Source organism: Pleurodeles waltl, chromosome 1_2, assembly GCF_031143425.1.
Source record: "Pleurodeles waltl isolate 20211129_DDA chromosome 1_2, aPleWal1.hap1.20221129, whole genome shotgun sequence".
In the NCBI taxonomy this organism is placed as follows: Eukaryota; Metazoa; Chordata; class Amphibia; order Caudata; family Salamandridae; genus Pleurodeles; species Pleurodeles waltl.
Genome location: NC_090437.1, coordinates 317,053,325 through 317,076,186, shown reverse-complemented (window position 1 = coordinate 317,076,186; position 22,862 = coordinate 317,053,325). Strand labels below are relative to the sequence as shown.

Sequence of the window (22,862 nt, the reverse complement as noted above, 5' to 3'; positions counted from 1 at the left end):
TGCTAGACCGTCAAGGTATGACCTGAACTCTTGCCCTTGGAACGGAGGACCATTATCAGTTCGAATTTCGTCAGGCAGACCGAACAAGGCAAATGTTTTTTGTAGAACTGGCCGTACATTCTCAAACGCTGTTGACGCTACAACTTCCACCACTGGGAATTTGGTATATGAATCAATCAGAACAGCAGTCAATCTCCCGTCTGGGAAACTCCCAAAGTCCATGCTCACTTTAGTCCAGGGTTTCAGAGTGGCTGGTTCAGTCACCACTGGACAACTCGGAGGCTCTATTGACGTAATGATGCAGGAATGACATCTCTCTACCATCTCATCAACCTGAGTATCCATACCCGGGAACCAGACCTTAGCACGTAATCTCGCTTTGGTTTTAGGAGGCCCTTGGTGCCCTTGATGAGCCAACTCGATCACTCTCGACCAGAGACATTGTGGAAGCACGATTCGCCTTCCCCTCAGAACCAGCCCATCATTATCGGTAGACAGCTCATTGCGTACCTTCCAGATACTCTGCATAGCCACCTTTTGATCAGGGCAGGACATGTGGGTCTTCTCTAGAAAATATTTCCACCTTTTGTGACTTAATGCTTCTTTGACATAACTCAACATGGCATATTCTTGGGTAGCATTAACAATGTCAGTTATGAGAAGAGCATTAGGGCATGCCGACTGCACAACCATGCTAACAAAAACTTCAGTACTTTCTTCATCTTGTTCTTGATGAACATCAAACACCTGCGGAGACGGGTGTCGAGACAGATAATCTGCAGGATTATTAGCACCAGGGCGATATACAACTGTGAACCTATAAGGTTGAAGTAGAACAGTCCATCGCTCAATTCTCGGACGTGCAAGACGTGTGCTACCTGCAAACAATGGGACCAAAGGTTTGTGGTCAGTCACTACTTGAAATTCATGCCCATACAAATACAGGTGGAAATGGCGGCATGCCCATCGAATGGCTAAGGCTTCACGCTCGATCTGTGCATACTGTGTTTCCACCGCCGACAATGCCCGACTGGCGTATGCAACAGGGATCCACTCTTGATGCCTCTGTTCCTGTAAGAGCACAGCTCCAAGCCCGACGGGGCTCGCATCCACCACTACTTCAGTTTTCTTACTGGGGTTGAAATAAGCCATAGTCGCCTTATCGAGCAACGCATTTTTAATATCCATAAACGCCTGTTGCGCGTCCGGAGTCCAGTCCCAAAGGTGTTGCCCTTTCGTGAGTCGTTGAAGAGGTTCAGACATGGTGGCAAGCTGTGGTATAAATCTTCCGCAATATGTGGCCATCCCTAGAAAACTACGAACTTCCGTTGGATTTTGCGGAACAGGCGCTTGACGGATTGCTTCAGCCTTCCGTGGGTCCACTTGCAGACCATCTTTTGAAAACACATATCCGAAAAACTCCACCGAGTTTTGATAGAAGGCACACTTCTTCTTATGAAGTGTTAGCCCTGCTTCAGTCAACCTTTTCAATGTCGCTCTTACATGACGATGATGTTCTTCTCTAGTCTTGGAGTATATCAAGATATCATCACTTAAGTTGATTACGCCCGGTAATCCTGACAACGTTTCTCGAATCGCGTTCTGACATACTTTGGCAGCTGAGGACACTCCAAAACTTAGTCTCTTGTACCTTCTTAATCCCACATGTGTCGAGAAGGTAGTAATGTTCCGGCTCTCTGGATCTAGTTCTAACTGATGATACCCCGCGTTGAGATCCAATTTTGAAAACCACTGGGCCCCAGTCAGATCCGCAATGATGTCGTCCATAGTGGGGGTTATGTGTCTCTCTCTCCGGATAGCCTTATTCGGCAGGCGCATGTCAACACAGAGACGAATCGCTCCCGGCTGTTTAGGTTTCGGTGCTATCACCAACGGTGACACCCAGGGCGTAGGCCCATCCACTTTTTCAATGACTCCTTGCTCTTCCAACAACTGCAACTCCTTCTCAACGACTGGCCGTAGATAAAATGGCACCCGACGATGTCGCAAAGCCACAGGAATCACGTTGTGGTCTATGTGCAACTTAATGCGTTTTCCTTTCAAACGTCCTAGTCCCTCGAATAGTTGCGGGAATTCATGGAGAAGGCGTTCCACTTGAGTGTCATATACTTGACGCGCAAAGAACACTAGCTCCAACTCTTCAGCCGTGTGACATCCTAGCAAGGTGCCACGATCCCCAGCCACGACATAAAACTTTGCCTCCGTTGATCTGTCTCCACTGCTTACAGCCACTTCCACGGTTCCTTTTAGGGGAAGGGGGTCTCTCCCCCCATAATTATATATTTTAGTAGCTGTCGAGGTGAGTGGCGGGGCGGGTACTAACTTTTTGAAAAGGGTTTCATCCATGACATTGACAGACGCTCCTGTGTCAATGAGTACAGAGACCAGTGTGCCATTGACGTGAACATCACTCATGGGCGGCGGTCTTTTTTTCTGGTTTCCCTCCCGTAAAGGATATTACAAAAATTTCCTCTTCTTCATCTTCCTCCAAGACCGGACCACTCGCTGTCGCATGATCCCTTACTTCCTCCGCACTTCTGGATACAGCTCTGACATTCGTGTCTCTTACTTTCTGTTCTCCTGGCTTGGTCCTCCTGGACCTGCACACTTTAGCAAAATGGTTTGGCTTACCACAGCGGTTGCATGATTGCCCTTTTGCCGGGCACCCTGCGTTCGGTCGATGTTCATAGCCACAGCTTCCACAGGCTCTATCACCGGGTTTAGCGGGGTTCAGCTTACGAGATGTTGCCTGACGCGTCTGGACGGCATCCACTTGTTCCTCTTTGACTTGAACTGCACGAGTCGATGACGCAGCAGCTAACGACTGACCTCTCACTGCCGAGATAGCATCTGCTCGCACAGCTGACAATTCATGTGACCTCGCCAGAATCAGATCATCATCAAGGGACATGCCCTGTTGCCGAAGAATAAGCTTTCTCAAAGCATTAGACCGACACCCTTGAATGATCTGTGCTCGGATCTCTTCTTGTTGGTTGAGTCCTGTGCACGAGCTCACCAGTTTTCTCAACCTGGCGTAAAACATGTCCATTGACTCGACCTCGGTCTGTTGCGCCTGTCTCAGTTTAAAACGTTCGTAATGTGAGTTAAGTTGAGGATCAAAATGCCTATTCAAAGCGGTCACTGCTGCATCAAAATCGGCTTTATCTCCTGTATCAGGGAGAGAATCAAAAAGCTCCTGTAGCTCATCCCCACCCATCAGCAACATTACAGACCTACGCACTGCTCCATCTGTCTCTCGGGTGGCGCAAAAATAGTTTTCTAGGCGATTTATCCACAAACGCCACCTTGGCGCAGCTGTGGCTGGGTCAATCAGTTGACTAAACGATGGTAATGAAGCAATTGAGGAGTGAACACTATTATTTAGCTGTGCTGGGGGTTGCGGATTCCCTGGTGGTTGAGGAGGATTGGCATTGTTAGCATTGTATTGCTGTGGGGCACTCATTTTCACACTCTCTCACCCCAGTGCTTTGCAAGCATTAATGATGTCTCCTTCTGTATTTTCCTTATTTTTTTTTTTTTCCTTTAAACTGTTCTGTATATTGTTTTTTCACTCTCCCTCTGGGGGTCCACCTGGCAGCTACACCCCCTCCTGTGCTCTCCCGTTGTCTTTGTCTTTGTTTTCCTTTCCTTTTTTTTTTTTTTTTTTTTTTTATTTATTTACGCGCCTTCCCCATTTTAACGAGGGTTTCCCTGGCCTCGGGGAAGACGCGAGTCCGATTTCCTTATCCTCTCAACACAGAGACGGTCATAAACAGAGCGCTCTGCTGAGAGAACACGCGCGTCCACTTCAGCGCGTCAATTTCAGCTGCTTCGTCGGCAGCAAGGACACGCCCGAAGGCAGGGCGCTGTACGGAGCGATCCGCTCCACTGGCCAATCCTCGTCTGGGGGCGGGGCAGGGCTCACCATCTTGGGCTTCCCCGACCGGGAAGCCGGGCAGCACCACCTTCCTCAGATGCGATGCCCAACACGAGGCGATCGGGCTCCACCGGCGGCCTTCGCCTCCTCACCGCGGCCGACACCGCACCACGTGGTCTTCTTTTTTTTTTGATAAAGCGGCTGACACTACACCACGTTTCGGGTACGTTGTTCACCGCTATGCCTTCCTCATTATTTTTGTACTTAATGCTAGCGCGATGTCACGGATCCCGCTCGTCGCCATTGTAAATACGTGGCGCAGCGCTATAAATGACCACGCGTAGACCTTGTGAGTTGCTGCCACACTCGGAACTGCGTCACCGCAGTTCCTTCTTTATTTATAGGCTCGTGCTCCGTGCCCCTCCCGGGCTCGCCGAGCACGCTGTTAAGCACGGAGAGCCCGCATGGCTCTCCGCTCAATCTTTACAGGCACCATAAAAAAGGCCCCCAGTAGCAAAAGCTACACTGCATCGTGTTGTGGGATTCCAGTCACAGAGTTTATTATGCAAAGCAAGGAGGGTAGGGCAGAGATGGTTTGGTTTGCCCCATCAGAGACATATATGCTTCCCATTTCCTTCAGGGGGAGAAAGGGGAACATATTTATGCACAATCTGGGATATGGTAATCCCCCCTCTTCTCGGTTACGGGCTGTCCGGAATAACATATTAGGAAATTGGTCTTAAAATAGTCCCTGCGCAGTGGAGTCTGATCCCATAATTAAACTGAAAGGATCGTGGAACTTTTGACTACAACGGAATCTGCCGCATCTGTTCCTGTTAATGCTTTCTGTCGCTGCAGGACGGCAAGAGCGAACCTCATATTGTGTCACTTATACTCTGGGCCACTGTAATTATGCGGCAGGGGACCACATTTTGCAACAAGAAACGGTAAATTATGCGACCCAATGATGCACGTTTACTTCATCAATTGTCACTTTTATCAAAAAGATTTCACCTAATTAAAACCATCTAAATGTCCAGATAAAGCAATAAGCAAAGAAAGTCAACTTTTGTGAACGGCCTACGAGAAACACGTGTTGCCATGCTTTTATTAATCTTTGGTCCGTTTGAGCTAGAAACATGTTTTTGGGTAAAAATCGGCAGATTATGCAGCAGAGAAAAGATTATGTGGCAAATCCATAATTGAGTGACTCTGCTTCCGACACGCAGGAGAGGAAGCCTGCATGCAGGAATATAGTACACGAAACTTCACCAAAGATTGAACAAAAATGACCACTTTCTAATCTAACGGGAGAAACGAGCACGTGGACAAGAAGGCTCAACTGTAGAAAGATACAGCTAACAGACATGCTGTCAGAAACGACCGACATGAGCTTCTTTGTAGGGCAAGATTTGGCAACTACAGGAGGGAACTCAATGGCATTTTTTTGGGAGCAAAATCATAACATGAAAGCTACCTTGTTCCAAAATCCCCTGCCCGCCCAACCACCCACACACAGTGCACGAGAAACGCGTGAAGTAAAGGCTACCAAGGGAGGCGCAGGCCTCAAGCTGCAGCGTCTCTGTCAATAATGACATCGCTGTGCCTCATTACACAGACAGGATCAATAAAGCGCCTCGCGAAGCATGATAAACTGGAGCGGACAAACGAGGCTTCTTAACATTGCGGACGGCAAAGACACAGTGCACAATGTTTTAGCAAGGGAAAGTAACGATCCCGCACAATGGATAACCCTCGAGCACCACAGATAATAAATAGTATCGAGGGAATGAGCAGTGAAACTTCATTTTATTATAAACAATTCGATTCTCAACACTTACTCGCTTGTAATTTGCTTCTGTTTTCACTCATCATGTATTTAATCGGCCTGATTTAGGTGCCTAAGTAGGCTCAACAACTCCATCATCTACCACACCCTGGCTAGACATTGGCGCTGACCTTCAACAGCCTCCTTCTCATCAGAGGAGTAGCTTCAGATGGGGTGTTTGGAATGTTACATCCCCCCACCCAACCAACAAATGTACTCTGTAGTAAATTATTGGGCACAGGTCAGTGCATAATTTGTAAATAAAAACGTGCCGGTGCTCAAACCTCTCCTTTGAAACACGCGGCTGCTGCAATTGAATGTGCAAGCACAGAATGCGGAGGCACCGTAATACTGACGCCACCTCGGGCCTCTTCAATCCATTTAAAGTCACTCACTGCCCCTTCAGCTCACTCTTGCAGCATTCTGCTTTCTAACTTTGTGACTTTTTTCACTTTTCTCTTCCTCCGTCTTTCCCATATGTGTCTTTTCCTACAAGACCTCACAGCAAATGCTTGAGGCAGAAGAATAAGCCCCAGCCACAAAAATAAGTGTTGGTGCTCAGCACTGGAAACAATATGCACAAATTAAGCACTGGTACAGGTGCTTTCAGTCATGTATGGTGAGGGACAATGCTTAATTTGTGCTTGTTGTTTCCGGTGCGGAGCACCGGCACTTATTTTTGAGGGCCAGCACTTATTTTTATGCCTCAAGCATTTATTGCGAACAAAAGACACATATGGGAAAGACGGAGGAAGAGAAAAACGAAAAAGTGTCACAATGGGAGAAAACTACAAGAGTGAGCTGAAGGGGCAGGGAGTGGATGTAAATGGATTGAAGAGGCCCAAGGTGGCTTCAGGATTACGCTGCCCTGGTATTCCGTGTTCCCACATTTATTTGCAGCAGTCGCGTGTTTAAGAGGAGGGCTTTGGGCATCGGTATGTTTTTATTTACAAACTAAACACTGGTGTGGGGTCTGTTGGATTTCACATGGGATTTTTGCATGCCTGGTACACGCAGACAAAAACATGCACGCACACACACATTCTCGCTCTCCTCTGTTTTGAAGTTATAAAAAATGTTGGTTCTTTTACAGCAGGGATCTCCAACCTTCTATGTTATGACAGCTACCTAGGATCAATAAAAACTGTCCTGAGCTACTATTATTATTATAATAATGATTATATAAGACAAGATTGTTAGTGGCCACCCTATGTAAAATTAACCTCAGTGATCACCTCTGCATTAAGCAGGGTAGCCTGCAGTAATGTAAATAAAAAGGCTTTGTCAATTTGAAATGCCTTTACATGGGTATAACAGAACAGACATAGCTTGAAAGCCATTGGCACAAAGGTCACAAAGATCATTCAATTACCAATAAACCTACCGTATGCCACTTGATTTAGCACTCAAATATCAGCTTTAAATATATTTTGGAAATTCAGCCATCAGCTTATCATTTCTGAAAATACACACATTCTCATTGTGAAAACACATTTTTCCATTTTGGTCCACATATATTAATTTGCTCAAGCATAATATTTCAATTTAGTAGGCTGACTGGACACAGGATAGCTACTTTGAGGCAGCTAGAGGGCTATCAGTAGCGCACAAGCTACTCGTTGGAGAAGCCTGTTTTACAGAATATTGTGTTTTAAGTACCTCTAACAATCCACACTGCTCTCCCTTTCCACTGCCCCTTAAGCCACCTCATGTCCTGCTTCTCATTAATGTATTTTGTTATGAGATGGTGGAGTGATTGTTCGGCAAATCTGAAGCTCCCCCCCTTCTGCCCCTCCCCTCCTCTAATCACCTTGACGACCAAGCTACACTCCTTCTCTTCGTCCGCACCCCATGCATCCACTGGGCATAAACTTTAGATCCAGCTTTTTTCTACCTCATCCCCAAAGCCTGAAACAAACTCCCCTGCCATATAGGATCCACCATCTCAGTCCCTGAATTTCAAAAGAAACATAAAAAAATAATCTTTTCCAACATACCCCCAGACAGTTTAGTACCCCCAGTTCACAGGCGCTAAAATACCCTCCTAGGTGATATGCACACACTCCAGATAGAAATTAACCCCCCACCCCCAAATAGAAATTAAAACAATCCAACATGCATTCACTCCAGAAACTTGTGTTTGACCTCATGGCCACAAACTTGAATCTCAATAAATTCCCTCAGCCTTTCATCCTTCCGAGGTTAGTAAAATACGTCCCTGGACTTGGGTAAAAGTATACACCTGTTATCCAGCCCCAAGGTGCCCCAGAGAATTAACGTGCTATATACAAATACATGTTATGTATATATTCTAGAATATTTCAAAGCTGTAATGAACATGCACATCAACCTTAAAACGTGACAGTGATCTCAATCTGAACATGTCTTCTAAAAGGTCATGTGTCAATGGTTTACACATTACGTCGAATAAATAACCCCTTAAAAAGAAGGTTAAATTAATGGGGACTTCCATTTCTTGCACTCTATCCTGATATCAACTTGAGTTAGTGGGAGTGCCTGAAACTGCTTCATAAAGAAAGTTGTGCAGCTGGTGGTGCATGCATGATTGCAACCAACATCACTTCACTACGTTTTAGTGCAACTGCACACCACCCCATTCCCCTTGACAGAGAGAATCATAGCAAGCGTCTAAGATCCATGGGGATGTTAAGGAGGGGATTCTGTTAACTGGACAGGACCCCAGAACTAGAAATCCAGGGTTATCTTCAAGACAGATTTAGCTCATTCCGGAGTCTTTCCTATTCCCAACTAACATCATACTGGAGGAAGAAGTGCATCAAGAGTGTTGGGAGGGAAAGTCCCCTGCATAGTTCTGGAGAGTGTGCTCCCCTGCTCAAAAACACATTTTCTCAGTGTGCTCAGTTTTTTTCTCTTCAGTCAGTTGGCCTGACAATCATGCCAGACCCAGGGGAGACCTAGACCCAGGAGAGAAGTCACAGGCTATATCATGACTTGGTGAGCTACTTTGTCCCTGATTCAACTGTTCGCAAGGCTCTTCCTCTTGCTGTTATCTTCTCAGGGTGTGTACCTATACATGCCTCCAAGAACCTTGCAAAGTCTCCAGAAGTCCGAGAGGTAACTAGGCCAGGCTTCACAGAGGCTGCTGCATCAGCTTCCCCTAATTCTGTTGCACTGTGGCTTAGATGTACTTAAGTGAACCATCAGCCCCGATCTCCATCTCTACCCCTGATCTCAGACAACACGGGATGTTGCTCTCCTTTCACCACCCTTCAGCGACTACGTACTACTAGGCACTCCACTGCATGTTTGAATGCATGTCAGCAGGGAAAAGGTTACACATAAAAGAGGTTTCTGGGTTTGTACTCTGCAACATTATCAACTCTAACAAACCTGAAACTGTTGGCCACAATTTCAGCAAGGTAATCACAAAGACACCAATGCTTTGAAGTGCATCCGCACACTGGCCATTTGGTGGGGGGCTACATACACTAGAAATTCAGCACGTAGATTGTGCACTGGGATTTTGGCTGCCTCGGCCATGCTTGCAAGCATGTTGTAACTTTCCCCATTGATGACCTTGGTGACCATCATATCATGGGGTGACTCTTGCTACTAAAGGGGCCACAACAACTGCCCAAAGTAGAACATGAGCAACAGGCATCCAAGCGCTTAGGACAAAAGTGCCATGTTATAGGATGAAGTAATATTCAATGCCAGGAAAGCTCTTGAGAGCTGTTTTTCTTTGCTCATCATCCTTGCATGTAGCATTAATGTCTATGTCTTTTATAGTACTATTCATAAAGAAAAGAGCTGTGAGTGGTAGTCAGTGTTTGAGTTCTGAGTGTCTAATCCCTACCATGTCTTGGAGCAAGCCTGGGTTTGTGCTTTCTCACTACTCTGAAAACCAAGCGCTAAAGGGGAGTACTCTTTGATCCAGTGTGGGAACCAATAGTTTACTGGGCCCATGAAACCAGTGGCAAATGGTTCACTGACTACTGGAATTGTCCCATCTCCTCTGCTGTTGTTAACTCCTTAGCTGCTGGACCTCAATCCTCCCTCTAAGCCCACACCCAACCCCACCCCAGTGCTGAGCCCTTTTATGACTGTTTGGGGTAGTTTGCGCTTAGGCCTTCATAACTTTTTGTCCACATAAGCTGTCCATAAGCTGTCCACGCCAAATTTGCGTCCTTTTTCCCAACATCCTATGGATTCTAAAGGTACCCAGAGTTTGTGGGTTCCCCAGAGGAGACCAAGAAATTAGCCAAAATAAAAAATAAAAATCTTTTTTTTGGGGGGGGGAAATGGGAAAAAAGGGCTGCAGAATAAAGTATGTGTTTTTTCCCTGAAAATGGCATCAACAAAGGGTTTGTGGTGCTGAAATTACCATCTTCCCAGCTTTCAGGAACAGGCAGACCTGAATCAGAAAACCCAATTTTTCAACACAATTTTGGCATTTATTTCTTGTGCTTTCAGCCTCCTTCCAGTTAGTGTCAGAAATGGGTGTGAAACCAATGCTGGATCCTGGACAGCTAAACATCTCTGAAAAGTAGACAACATTCTGAATTCAGCAAGGGGTCATTTGTGTAGATTTTGCAAGGTTTTCCTACAGAAATTAACAGCTAAAATAAAAATAAATTGAAATTGAGCTAAAAAAAACAGCATAGTTTACCCACATTTTACTCGAACTTTTTCCTGCGATGTCAAATTTTCAAACGCCGTATTCTATTACGTCTGCTGGACTCTTCTGGTTGTGGAGATATATAGGGCTTGTAGGTTCATTGAGCACCCTAGATACCCAGAGCCAATAAATGAGCTGCACCTTGATATGGGTTTTCATTGTATACCGGTTATACAGCAATTCATTTTGTAAAATATAAAGACTGAAAAATAGGTATCAAGGAAACCTTTGTATTTCTAGAATGGGCACAAGATTAGGTGTTGAGAAGCAGGGGTTATTTGCACATCTCTGAATTCTGGTGTCCCCATACTAGCATGTGAATTACAGGGCATTTCTCAAATATACGTGTTTTTTTACACACTGTCTTACATTTAGAAGGAAACAAATGTATTGAAAGACAAGGGGCAATAACACTTGTTGTGCTATTCTGTGTTACCCCAAGTCTCCTGATAAAAATGATACCTCACTTGTGTGGGTAAGCCTACTGCCCACGACTGGAAACGCAACATGGACACACAACATGTTTACATTGAAATCTGAAGTGTTCTTTGGAAAGCGCCTAGCTGCAGTCTTTGGCCTCTAGCTCAGCCGGCACCTAGGGAAACCTACCAAACCTGTGCGTTTTTTTAAAAACTAGACACCTAAGGGAATCCAGGATGGTGTGACTTGTGGGACCCTCACCAGGTTCTGTTACCCAGAATCCTTTACAAAATTCAAAATTTTGCGAATAAAACACTTTTCCCCTCACATTTCGGTGCTGCAAAGTTCTGGAATCTGAGAGGACACACAAACTTCCTTCCACCCTGCATTCCCCCAAGCTTCCCAATAAAAATGGTACCTCACTTGTGTTAGTAAGCCTACTGCCCGTGACAGGAAATGCCCCAAAACACAATGTAGACACATCACTTTTTTCCAAAGAAAACTAACCTGTTTTGTGCAAAGTGCCTAGTGTGGTCTTTGGCCTCTAACTCAGCCGGCACCTAGGGAAACCTAGCAAACCTATACAATTTTGAAAACTAAACATTTAGGGGAATTCAGAATGGGGTAACCTGGGTGATCGCTGCCCCCAGGGAAACCACACACAAGTTCACTAAAGTGATCTATATATATATATATATATATATATATATATATATATATATACATATATATATACACCCACTACTCATGCCACCAAAGGGTACCGAACTTCATCGTGAAGGTGGCATTCACAAGTTACATCAAAACTTCAAAAAGAAACTTCCAAGCACTCACGGGATTCACAATTTACGATTTATTTAGGCTTAGGCAGGCGCGTTTTGGCAAACATTGCCTTTTTCAATGCCAATTGGTAATCAAGAGATTTCACATTTGATTTCCTTTTAAATGTTTCATACTGCTCTCATTGGTGCACCCATCATTGTCAGTAAAAACGGACTAATAGTTCACTTTCAGTTCTTTCATCACTTCGCCGAGATCTGCACATAGTTCAAAAGCCATAGATTATTATTTGCTTTTCACCCGTGGACATTTAAACATTCTCAATAGTTCGCATTGTTGAGTTATTACCCAAGCCACAGGGTGTCCATTTTACCATCACATGCGGTTAGTGAAACAGTTGTTTAAACATCACGAGAGCAGGTAAAATAAACTGTCCCTTGCAACCCTCGTTCAGACCGTTTGTGCCATGTCTGGTTTCATTGCAGCTGCAAGCATACGTTTGGTAATGATGGCTTTACATTGTAGTAATGTTGACTTCATGTCACACAGATGCAGTTTTTACCTTCCTTGGCTCCAGTGGTTCTGGCTTCCTTTATTGAAAAAAATCAACTACTCCTGCCACCTAAGGCTACTGAACACTTCTGTTTGAAAATGGCCAATTAGGTTTAGGGCAGCGACCCTTACCACAGGAAGTGGTCACAATAGTGGGTGTAGCCACCCAAAGTTAAGTGTCCAATTGGACACTACCAGGTTGCCCCTAAAATGACCACTAAATTCATAGTTAGTGGGCATCCCTGGACCAAGAAATTAGATTCAAAAGGACAAAGAAGACTAGCCCAAAGAAGATCCAAGGCACGAGAACTATGGACCTGCTGCACAAGAAAAAGGCACCAAACCCTGCCTGCTGCACCCAGGACCAGACAATCACCACTGCAGAGGAGCTGGACACCGACCTGATCTCAAGAAACCCAGAGGACTTCCTGCTTCACTAATCGCTCAAGATCTCCCTTCTAAGTAGAGGTACCACTCTGCAACCAACAAAGAACCAGCAACCCAGTGAGGATCACTTCACTGATCAACAGATATCTTCCGAACCAGAAGTCACAGAGGGACCAGACGACACACTGACAACTGCCATGACAAACCCTGCAAGTGTGGCAAGTTTTGTGGCACTGTGCCCCCTGGTGGCCATACCGTACCATGCCCTGGGCACTGGACAGTTGACATCGGCCCCCTAGAAAACCAGCTCTCCCTGGGCTGAAAAAGGATCAGGAGGAAGCAACAGTCAAGGGACTTTAGAACACCCTGGAACTCCCACCAGAGTGCCCCCATTGTCCTGTAAGCAGCCCTCAATGGGACTACCTCCAACTCCAAGTGACTCTGTTGCTCAAAGCTCCTAGATCAACAATTCGGACTGCACCTGGCCCCCCCTGTGCCCTGCAACAAGGAACCAGCTGTGCCTCCTGGGTCCCACATCCCTTGCAACCTGAACAACACAAGGGGACCCCAAGGCACCACCTTCAAATCTGCAAGAACCACCCTTTTCCAAGTGGTCCCCCTGAGCGGCCCTCACCTGCTCCAAGAGACTTTCAAACCCTGCTCCTGCCGGAACCGGGAGCCACCCGAGCCTCTCCTGCTGACACAGTGTGCCCATCGATGACCCCGACCAACCTGCAAAAGCAGAACCTGGTAACACAAGTGTGCGATTTTAAATGTATTTTTAAAAAGTGACTGCCTATTGATTCCCATGGTGCTTAAATACGCACAGAAAGACTACATTTATTAAAACTTCAAAAATCCATACCTTAGAAAGTACTTAACCAATTTTGATAATCTTGGTCTTAAAATTGATATAAAAATCTGAAGTATTTTTATAAATTGGTCTCGAAATATTCCTTGTAATATCTGAGATGCATGATTGATACTGTAAGTACAACAAATGCTTTCCACCTCTCCAAGATTGGCCTAAATGCTCGACCAAGCTATCTCACAAATTAGAGCATTAGGTGATCTAGTTTCTGGCTCTGGAAACCAACGTGTGGTTGCCTGGACCCCCTTCACAGTGTGCCTAGTTTTACACTCTACATAGAGGGCCAGCCTCCTACATTCTTCATGTTTACTTTATAGGATTACATATCCCTAAAAGGCAACAGCACGAAATGCACTGAGATTATTCAATATGTACATATACACAACGATGTTCCAATTAAATCATTCATATTGATGTATATCAAGTTTTCCATCGGAGAATACAAATAAACAAATTTGGGATCAACTAATCAATATGGATGGAACATAAATTATTTAATCTAAGGAACTTTGAGATAACATTCAAACTTATGTTAGAAGAATGAGGAGCAGGCGTCTAGTAGTGCAAAGAGGGACACTGCTCCTGAATCGTTAGCAATGCTGTTTTGTAATCGCCAATTGAAAAACCTTCTTTGGATACAGACTTCTTGGCAAACTACTAACTAAAATCTCATTTACTATCCCTCATAAAACTCTCAGAGCAAGCAGCCTTTCAGCAGCTTCAGGTGTTTTCACAGCCAGCTTGTTTAGATCCCGCCTAACTGGGGTTTTGATCAGATTCTACTACAGAGCTGGCCTTGTTGCAGCTCTACAGAAGTTGTGCCGTTGCCCTGACTGAAATATGCCAGGTGTAGTAATCCTTCTAGATCTCTCCACAGCCTCTGAGACAGATAGCCATCATATCTTATTTACCAGGCTCTCTTAACTTAGTGTAAAAAATACTGCTTTCCTGAGTGTCCTGTTAGCCAAAAAGCTGGAAAACCAAGTATCAATCTCTGCTTTTATGTCATCAGTCAGGATGTCCCGCAGGAAAATATCTCATGTCCTTTCTTGTTTAATATGTACATGACCACTCTGGCTCACCCGATTCAGTCTTGCGGTTTGGATCTGTTTCTTTACACTGATTGTGCTAAAGACAACGCAGGATGTGGCTGCCACTGCTACACTATTATATGATTGTCTCACCAAAACTGAGTGGTGTATGAGTGTAAATTGCTCAAAACTGAACTGACAAAATGGAGTTTCCTGTCCAGCAAGACCTTCCACTTTCGGCCCTTTATTTCTTCCAACACTTGGCCAGATAGCAAGGTTGTCTACCTGGGTACTGAACCTGGGGGCAAAGACAGTCGCTGCCTTGTCACTTGCCAATCAGGTCATCTCTATAGTGAAATCATGTTGCTCTCATTTGTGTATTTTCAAGTGTATCTTGCACCTATTTACTTTCTCACAAAGAAAACATTTTTAATGTGTTAACTTCGGCCCAGTTTGGGTAGTACAACTCAGTAAATGACTATGTGGCCCACAAATACCAAGAAAAGTGACCTCTAAAAAACAGCAAGACCGGGTATCACTCATGGCACTGAAGTACATTCAATTTCAGGCAGATAGGCACGTAATCAAGCCAACTTGTCATTCAGATAGCAATAGAATGAATGGCAGAAATGGACGGACCAATTATCCCATTCTATGCTGTCATGAGCGGTAACAAAATGTGAAAGATACTCAAGCAGACAAATGGCTGTAAAGGGATGATCCAGAGATCATCTTTGAATATGCAGGTCGCTATACCTTATGACTTTGTTTTTTTTGCTGGAAGACACCTAAAGTATGTTAATACACAAATAACAAAATACAACGTAAGAAATTACAAATATGTAAAAGCGTAGATTTCACAAAAGCACATACAACTCCTGCCAAGTGGGTCTAGCAAGAACTATCACAGAGCAAATCTTCTATCCAATCGTTCTTTCAAAGGCAGAAAACAAACCCCAATGTTCTTGCCTCCTATGATAAGCTGCGACATTTGGTGTTACGAAACACCTCTTGACAGGCTTTACCACAATGTAATAACAACCCACCCTTAAAGGCCTATTAGCTTTAACATCTGTTCTTTACAATAAATAAGTCAGGCCAACTGCATTTGTTATAACTAAACAGTTCAACTTATGTCACCTGAAATATTTGTTTATCAGTGAACCAATCAGGCCTAACACCTTTATCGTTAGCTTGTTACTATAACGAAATCTGGCCTACTGCAGTAAGCATAAAGTATTCCACAAGGAAGGCATGAGTCATGCAGTCACAACCTAAAGAAATATGTACAAAATTACACACAATGTACAGCCTCTCTTCAGGGGCCAAATAAGGAATATCACAGTGCAAATATTCTAACCCCAGGATTTGTCAAACGGGGAAGCAACACCAAAACCTGTAAAAATCTGTGTCACAAAATCTCTCTTTAGGCTTTAACACAATATAATACTAATCCACCTATAAAGACCTATTGGCTTTAAAATATACTTTTAGCAAAAAATAAGTCAGACCTACCAGTCCTACTGCCTTTGTCGTACCTTTTCATAATAAACATTTCTATGGCATCTGGCATAACTTTTACCAATTAACTAATCTGTCCTATACACTATGATTGACTTGCCACCTTAGTAATCAAAGACTTATGCCCACAAAGCAGCAATGAGGAATTAGTAAAAAAAAAAAAAAAAAGTACAAATCTGTTCAAAATTATAGTTGACCAAAGGACATACAATGAGACCTCCAGCTAGAGCATAACAAAGGTTATCCGGTGCATACTTTTTTATCTTTATGATTTGGCAAGGGGTAATCTTGCACCAAAATCCTTGCCTACTGCAATAATATGATAGATTCCTTGTAACAAAATACCTGTGAACAGGCTTTACCAAAGTGTAAAAAACAACCCATCTTGAAAGGCCTATTGCCTTTGGCATGTGTTTTTCACTGAAAGTAATTTAGGCCTACTTCACCTGTCATAACCTTTTCATAATAAACCGGTCAGATCTATGGCATCTGCCATAACTTTTCTGAATAAGCCAATCAGGCCTACAGCATTGTCATTGGCTTGTCATTATAATGATCTCATGCCTACTGTATTGACCATACTCTTTCTTGAAAGGCAACCACATGGCTTACAGACATTAAATTACTGATCTCTACAAAATTACAGTTGTCCTCAGCCAGCGAGCTCCTCCTTCCTGTGCCACTCACATGTCACTATGTGAAGAGAGTACCTAGAAGTGACTGCACAAGTTTGCACCCCTGGTTGTTAAGTCTGCCGACTGCCACTTGCTGCCGCCAACTGATACACTGCTGCGTCCCTGATGTGCTTTTTCTCACTGCTCTCACCTTCAGTCATACGGGCTGCCTGTTTTGACATTCTTAAAGGCTGCAGACTACCCGTGCATACAGTAATTACCACAGATACTGCTAATGCTGCTGTGTAAAATGAAAGCCCTCGGACCCCAGAGGTGGCTAGTACCCCCAGGATGGGTGGTGAGGGTTGTGGCCAGGTGCGGATCCATCCGGTATGGCAGCAGCCACCGCTGAAGTAGCGCAGTAGGGTGAGATGGGGGCACTGTGCGGGCAGAAGACCGTGTTCGGGACAGCTTGTGGCACAACAGAAGTGGAGCAGAGCCATCAGGTTCCCATTCTGCCACTATTATCATACTGTGCGGCATCCATATGCCTTAGAGCTACTGGGACGATAAAGGCAACAAGGAATGGCAAGCCTGCTGTGTACACTAATAATGGCAACTGATTATGCACTGATAGTGCACACAGTTTGGAGCACTGAGTATTGTGCAATGGTTGGTGCGCTAATACTTGGAAACTAATTCACCTCCATACCTCCCCATGATCCTTCCTAATTCTTCAGTATTTGACTACATGTGTTACATTTACCCGATATTTACTTAGTCCATCAAGTTAATGTCAAGGACTTGTTGGAACTACCAATAATCACCTAAACTGCACTAACTATGTAAAACTTTACATAGTAGATTAAATTGCATTTTGAAGCAGCAGAGGTGACCTGTGCTTTATTGAAGGTGAAGCTTGGTAGGCTTCTAACCTGAAAAAGAAGAGTTGCCAAAGTTACTTTAATTAAGGAGCTTACAAACCAAACCAGCAGAAGCTGGAGACACATCCATGGGGCAGGGGAGAAGGCAGTGGAGGAACAGGGAATAATGCTCTAACGACGCAAATGGAGATTGTGGGGACTGTGGCAATTATCCATTTTACACCTGTGTGCCCAAATGCATGCAGGATTAGCATCAAGGATGATGATGCTGGAGTGCAAGGTATAACAAGTTTAAAGGGGATGCAGAATTCTTTATGTGATCAGGAGAATACCCAAAAGCTCTTCCCGACCTACCAAGCATACCGGTTCCTCTGCCATTAACACCCCCCAAACCGAAACTTCAGGCAAGGTGCCATCGCCAAACGTAGAAAAGGGAACGAATCAGGCTGAAGAGAAGGAAAACACCTCAGAGAGACCTTGATACCACACTGAGTGATTACGACCTTTTATTCTTGGGCGTTCTTACAGCTAAGAGCAAACACCTAGAGCAACTAGAAGTGCAGTATCAGGTTATATCTCAGCCCTAACAAGCATTGCAGGATATCCTCAATTCTATCCTATCTCTGTTAGGAAAGACAATAATTGAATTTGACCACACAGCAGCAATCGATTTTCAATGTTAAAAGTGCTTGTAAATGGTGGGTCAAAGAGGCCTGTATCAGTGAAAACAGGTATGTGCAGCCTCGATTTAGCCAATAAATCATCTAGTTCATTGGAAGGGTATCTTACAGTATAGACACGGGTAGCTGATGTGGAAATGGAGGCCATTATTAAACAGTAAGTAGGTATAAAAAGAAAGGGGTGAGAAAGAAGGGGGTCATGAAGGACAAGGAAACTGCCGAGCATATATCTACCTTGAAGTCCCCTTTCTAAGAGAAATGGGAAGATCAGCTTATGTATAAGGATGCAGAGGTGAACATGAGTAGTTTTATTTTAAAAGCTAAAATAAAGGGGCAACTAGCGAAATCATCAAATCAACACTAACCAAAGTTGTGCCCTAAATTATACCCACTGTTCCTAAAAGGGGCTGCAAATATTACCACTACTCTGTGTGGAACAGAAATGGAGATTTGTCCCCTACATATGACAACTAGACCAGCACCAGTGCACAACAGGGACAGAGGCCGAAAGCAGAAGCAGCTAATGAAGAAACCTGACAAGGCCCATGTCAGGTGCCGTTTGCAACACTCGTAATAGAATACACTAAAGCAGAGTCATTAGATGGAACTGGTGGTGCGACAAGAGCCCCTGCGGCATTAGTTACCTTATCTACACCCTCAAATGGTACGAATCATTTAGCACATTCCATGCATGTGACAGCAAGGGATTTGGATAAAACAGCAGCCCTTTCTCCGTACCTATGTCAGCAGTACAAGTGGCCTACGAGGAGGACATTGTAACTACTGGGTTTGACTTAGAATGTATTAACCTACTTAAGGGCGACCTACATTCCAGCTCTCTAAACAAGGTCACAGGTACTTACTATCTTCTACGATATTGCACCTTTAAGGCTATGTTCAACTAAAGAGTTAGGTAACCCCCGAGGAAATTCATAGGCCTAAGAGAAAGCCAAGGTGGTAGAGGTCAAACTGAAGTCCCAGAAAGTGAGTAAAACAATTATGTAGAATGTACACAAATTTTGTGTAACAGGCATTGATATCATCCCCTTGTGACAGGTCAAGGCAGGATAGCTATGTTCCACCTAATTTCGATTAAATATCTATAGAAGGAACACTACAGATTAACAAACTGAGGGCGTAGATGGCATACCGCAAGAAGTGGCAACAAATATAGTGGTCTAGAAAGTTGACAATAGGAGATTTGTAAAAATCTAAAAATACACAAGAGGCAACTTAAAGACAGTTTAAGATGCTAATAAATAAATATGGCTTCCGTCGTATCTCTGCCTGAAAAATACAGGGGCCACATTGTCTGGGTTTTAGCCCATTAAACGCCATGTCTCCACGTTTGATAAGAAAATAAGGCGGTTTACGCCTGAAGTGCTATTCCGAGAATGATTCCTTTCTTCTCCTTTCATGGAATACTGAAGGCTCATATCCAGGCTAAATTGCATGGATGGCACATGTTTATGACAAGTTTTGATATATGTTGTTTCCAAGAAAATGGCTGATAGAGGAACGAATGATAACCGTTTTTAGTACATTTCATATACCATCAACAAGAAAAACGTCAGGCTGATCTATTGGTGGTTCATTAACCTGAATCCAGAATGTAATCCAAGTAAAAGTGCAAAAGCTATATTTGAAGTCAGCACCTGATAATATACAACATTTATGACGGACCTTCCTTAATGAAGTACAATGAAATCCAGATTCATTAAAAAGTCTAAACATGTATGTTGCTCCTGGCAGTTACACGACAAGAACAGCTCTAATTAGAGAGCTACAAAAGCGAATAATGCGGATAAGGGCTCTGCCAATCCATTAATAAAACAAAAAATTCTGGCAGGCAGAGATTTCATTGTTGCCCCAAAAAGAGCATTATATGAGAATGTGGTTAGAGATATGGATGAGGCTTGGCCTATTCCTCGCCCCGGTTTTGATATGGGGGAAAATGCTCTAGGGAAGGTAGATGTTTCACTGAGGTGATTCTGAACAGTGGTGTGCAATTTCTGAATGGTCGAACCAGTGCCAACACTCCTGCACCAATGAGAGAGGTCTGGTGAAAGGGCAAACACAATAGATTATATACTGAATGATAAGGAATATTGCCATTTTATTTTTGTATATGTTTTATTGCTCTCGACAATGTGAAAACAATTGAAGAAGAAACATTTCAACTCATCCCCATCCAGCATTTCCCATTCCATGGGGAGCTCAATCCATCAATCCAGTTAAATAGAAAGCAGATTACAATCCTTATCTGATTTAACATTGAACAGTACAATATCTTCATTTCAACATTTGGAACATTTCTTGTGATATTGCTGCATTCCAAATAACTATGTCCCTATAATCTTTTCTATCTCAATATTCCTCCTCATCTAATTCCTGCTACTCAAGCTCTACATCCACTTCATTTCATACAAGCATGCCACCTGGCCCCAGGTCAGTTTAACAACGTCTTACATACTCCACATTCTGCCTTCACCCATTTAATCTTTTCATCGTCCCATTGCTACAATGTCGGAACTGATCCACTTAGTAGCAGTGCATGTCTCAGCTACTGAAAAACATACCTCAAACAATTTGGCCTTTTGTGTAATCAATATATTTCTGAGGATCAGACCCAGCAAGCACATACGGATGTTTACTTGCAACATTATGCCTGTTAAAGAGATTAGTTTGTCAGCTACCAATTTCCAGAACCTAGTTATATCCAGGCATTTCCACCACGTGTGTAGGTACCCAGCTCTATTTTGCATTTAGGACATATTTCTGAAAGCCTTGTGAAACTATTTGTAATTAACATGGATGTAAGTGAAAGGGAAGAGAGTGATCACAATCTATTGGCTGTAATCTTTGAAAGATTCTTCCTACCTATACCTAGTTCAGAGTTTAAAGATCACTTTTATATACTAGATTTTACTCTCTCAACCAAAAGTCGTGGTGTTAAGTGGCGCTCACTACAGTAGGACAATGTATGACAAAAGAGCACTCATGTTAATGGCAGGCTTGTCCGAAGATAATTTGTATACTAGGGGCAATCTTGTATTATTTTGAGGAAATAATGAAGAATACAGTCGGGTATATGACAACAGCAAAACCTCCTAACAGTTCTGAAAGATTCGCAAAATATGAATGGTTTGACAGGGACTTTTGGTAGATGAAAAAAGGTCTGTCCCATTTACTAACGACACACCAGTGTAGTGGTACAAAAGAAACGGCTTTAAGAGCGGCAAGGAGAAATTATTTTTAAAAAGCTTAGTTAGAGAAGGAAAATGAATTTCAATAAGTGATCATGGAAAGAGATCAAACAAACCTCAAGCAAAATTAAAATAAAATAAAAATCTGGGAACTAATATTTTGGCGTCACAGAAAAAGTTGCACTATGGAATACCATCATTCTGTCCATGATCAGCTTTGCCACTTTAAAGCCCTATATAATGAATTAAAACCAGCCATTTTCACCCCAGAAGAGGGTATGGAGAGAAGAAATCATAACTAAGAATAGGAACGTCATGGGTTTCTATCATGTGGCAGAAATGCTAATAGGAGCCAGAAGTCGAACAAAGCCACAGGGACACATGCTGTGCCAGGGGTTGGGATGTTTATTGATCCAACCTAAACTAGTGGTCATGGCTTATACAAAAGGTATTTAATGCCGTTCTCAACACAGGGAAGACTGCAGCATCATAGCAATCTTCCATTACAATTTTGTTGCACAAGAAAGATAACAAAATTGACCTGTAAATTACAGACCCATCTCTCTACAAGATAGCTTGTAAAGATGTATTGTAGAGTGATATTTAACCACTTTTAGGGTTGTGTAGAAGCAAGGAGATGTCCTACGGGTGTACAGGTTAGTTTTAGGAAATGCCTGAGTTCAATGAAGCAGATCACGTGGCTTTATATGATCTGTATAAAGCATGTAGCTATCAAGAAGATGCCACTCTATTTGGCTTTTATTGGCCTTATATTGGGATTTGACCTGGTCAGTAGGGACAAATTATGGCTACCCCTAGAGTGTAAAGGGGTCGAAAATAAATCATTGGAGGCATTGAAATGTATATACCAGGGAACTAATACTAGGGCACGTGCTATTAAGAGAATGGGGCGAGTTCAAGTAGTTTCCAAGTTTTACCTGGAGTTCACAAGGTTTGTGTCTTATCCTTGCTACGTTTTAATTTGTTCATACATGATTTAGTTTATGTGGCTTCATTAGAGGCTGCTGTGCCAAAACTTGAATCTAAAGATACCCATATTGCTATCTGTAGGTGATGCTGTTCAGCACCACCTAACGGCGAATTCTATGCACAAGTTGATTTAAGGTTTTGCACAATATTATTGTAATAACGTTTTAACAATATATATTAGGAATTCAAAAGCGCTGACTATGAAAAAAGCACAGCTACCCAGAAAATCGTTTGCTATTAACATAGACCCATTGGAAAGTATGACCTACTTTTATTATCCGTGGATACATTTTAGCCACAAATTGGATTGGCGGCCCATATTATTAAATCTGCTAGCATATTAAGCCAGGACATTAATGCAATTTTACCATGCACACATAGTTTAGGTAGTCAATCAATAACAACCATATTACAGGTCTAAAGGCAAATTATGGAGCAGGGCTATGTGGCTGAGAAAATACAAAAAGACCCAGGAGGTTGAAAATAATTTCCTAGGACCTTTGTTAAGATTAGGAGAAGGAAACCCACTATTGGCACACT

General features: G+C 43.3%; 1 protein-coding gene across 3 annotated transcripts in view; it reads right to left on the bottom strand.

Annotated features, from left to right (window-relative positions):
* TTC39B (tetratricopeptide repeat domain 39B) overlaps positions 1-22,862 on the bottom strand; it is a 486,814-nt gene that overhangs the window by 237,624 nt on the left and 226,328 nt on the right. The window lies entirely within an intron of this gene.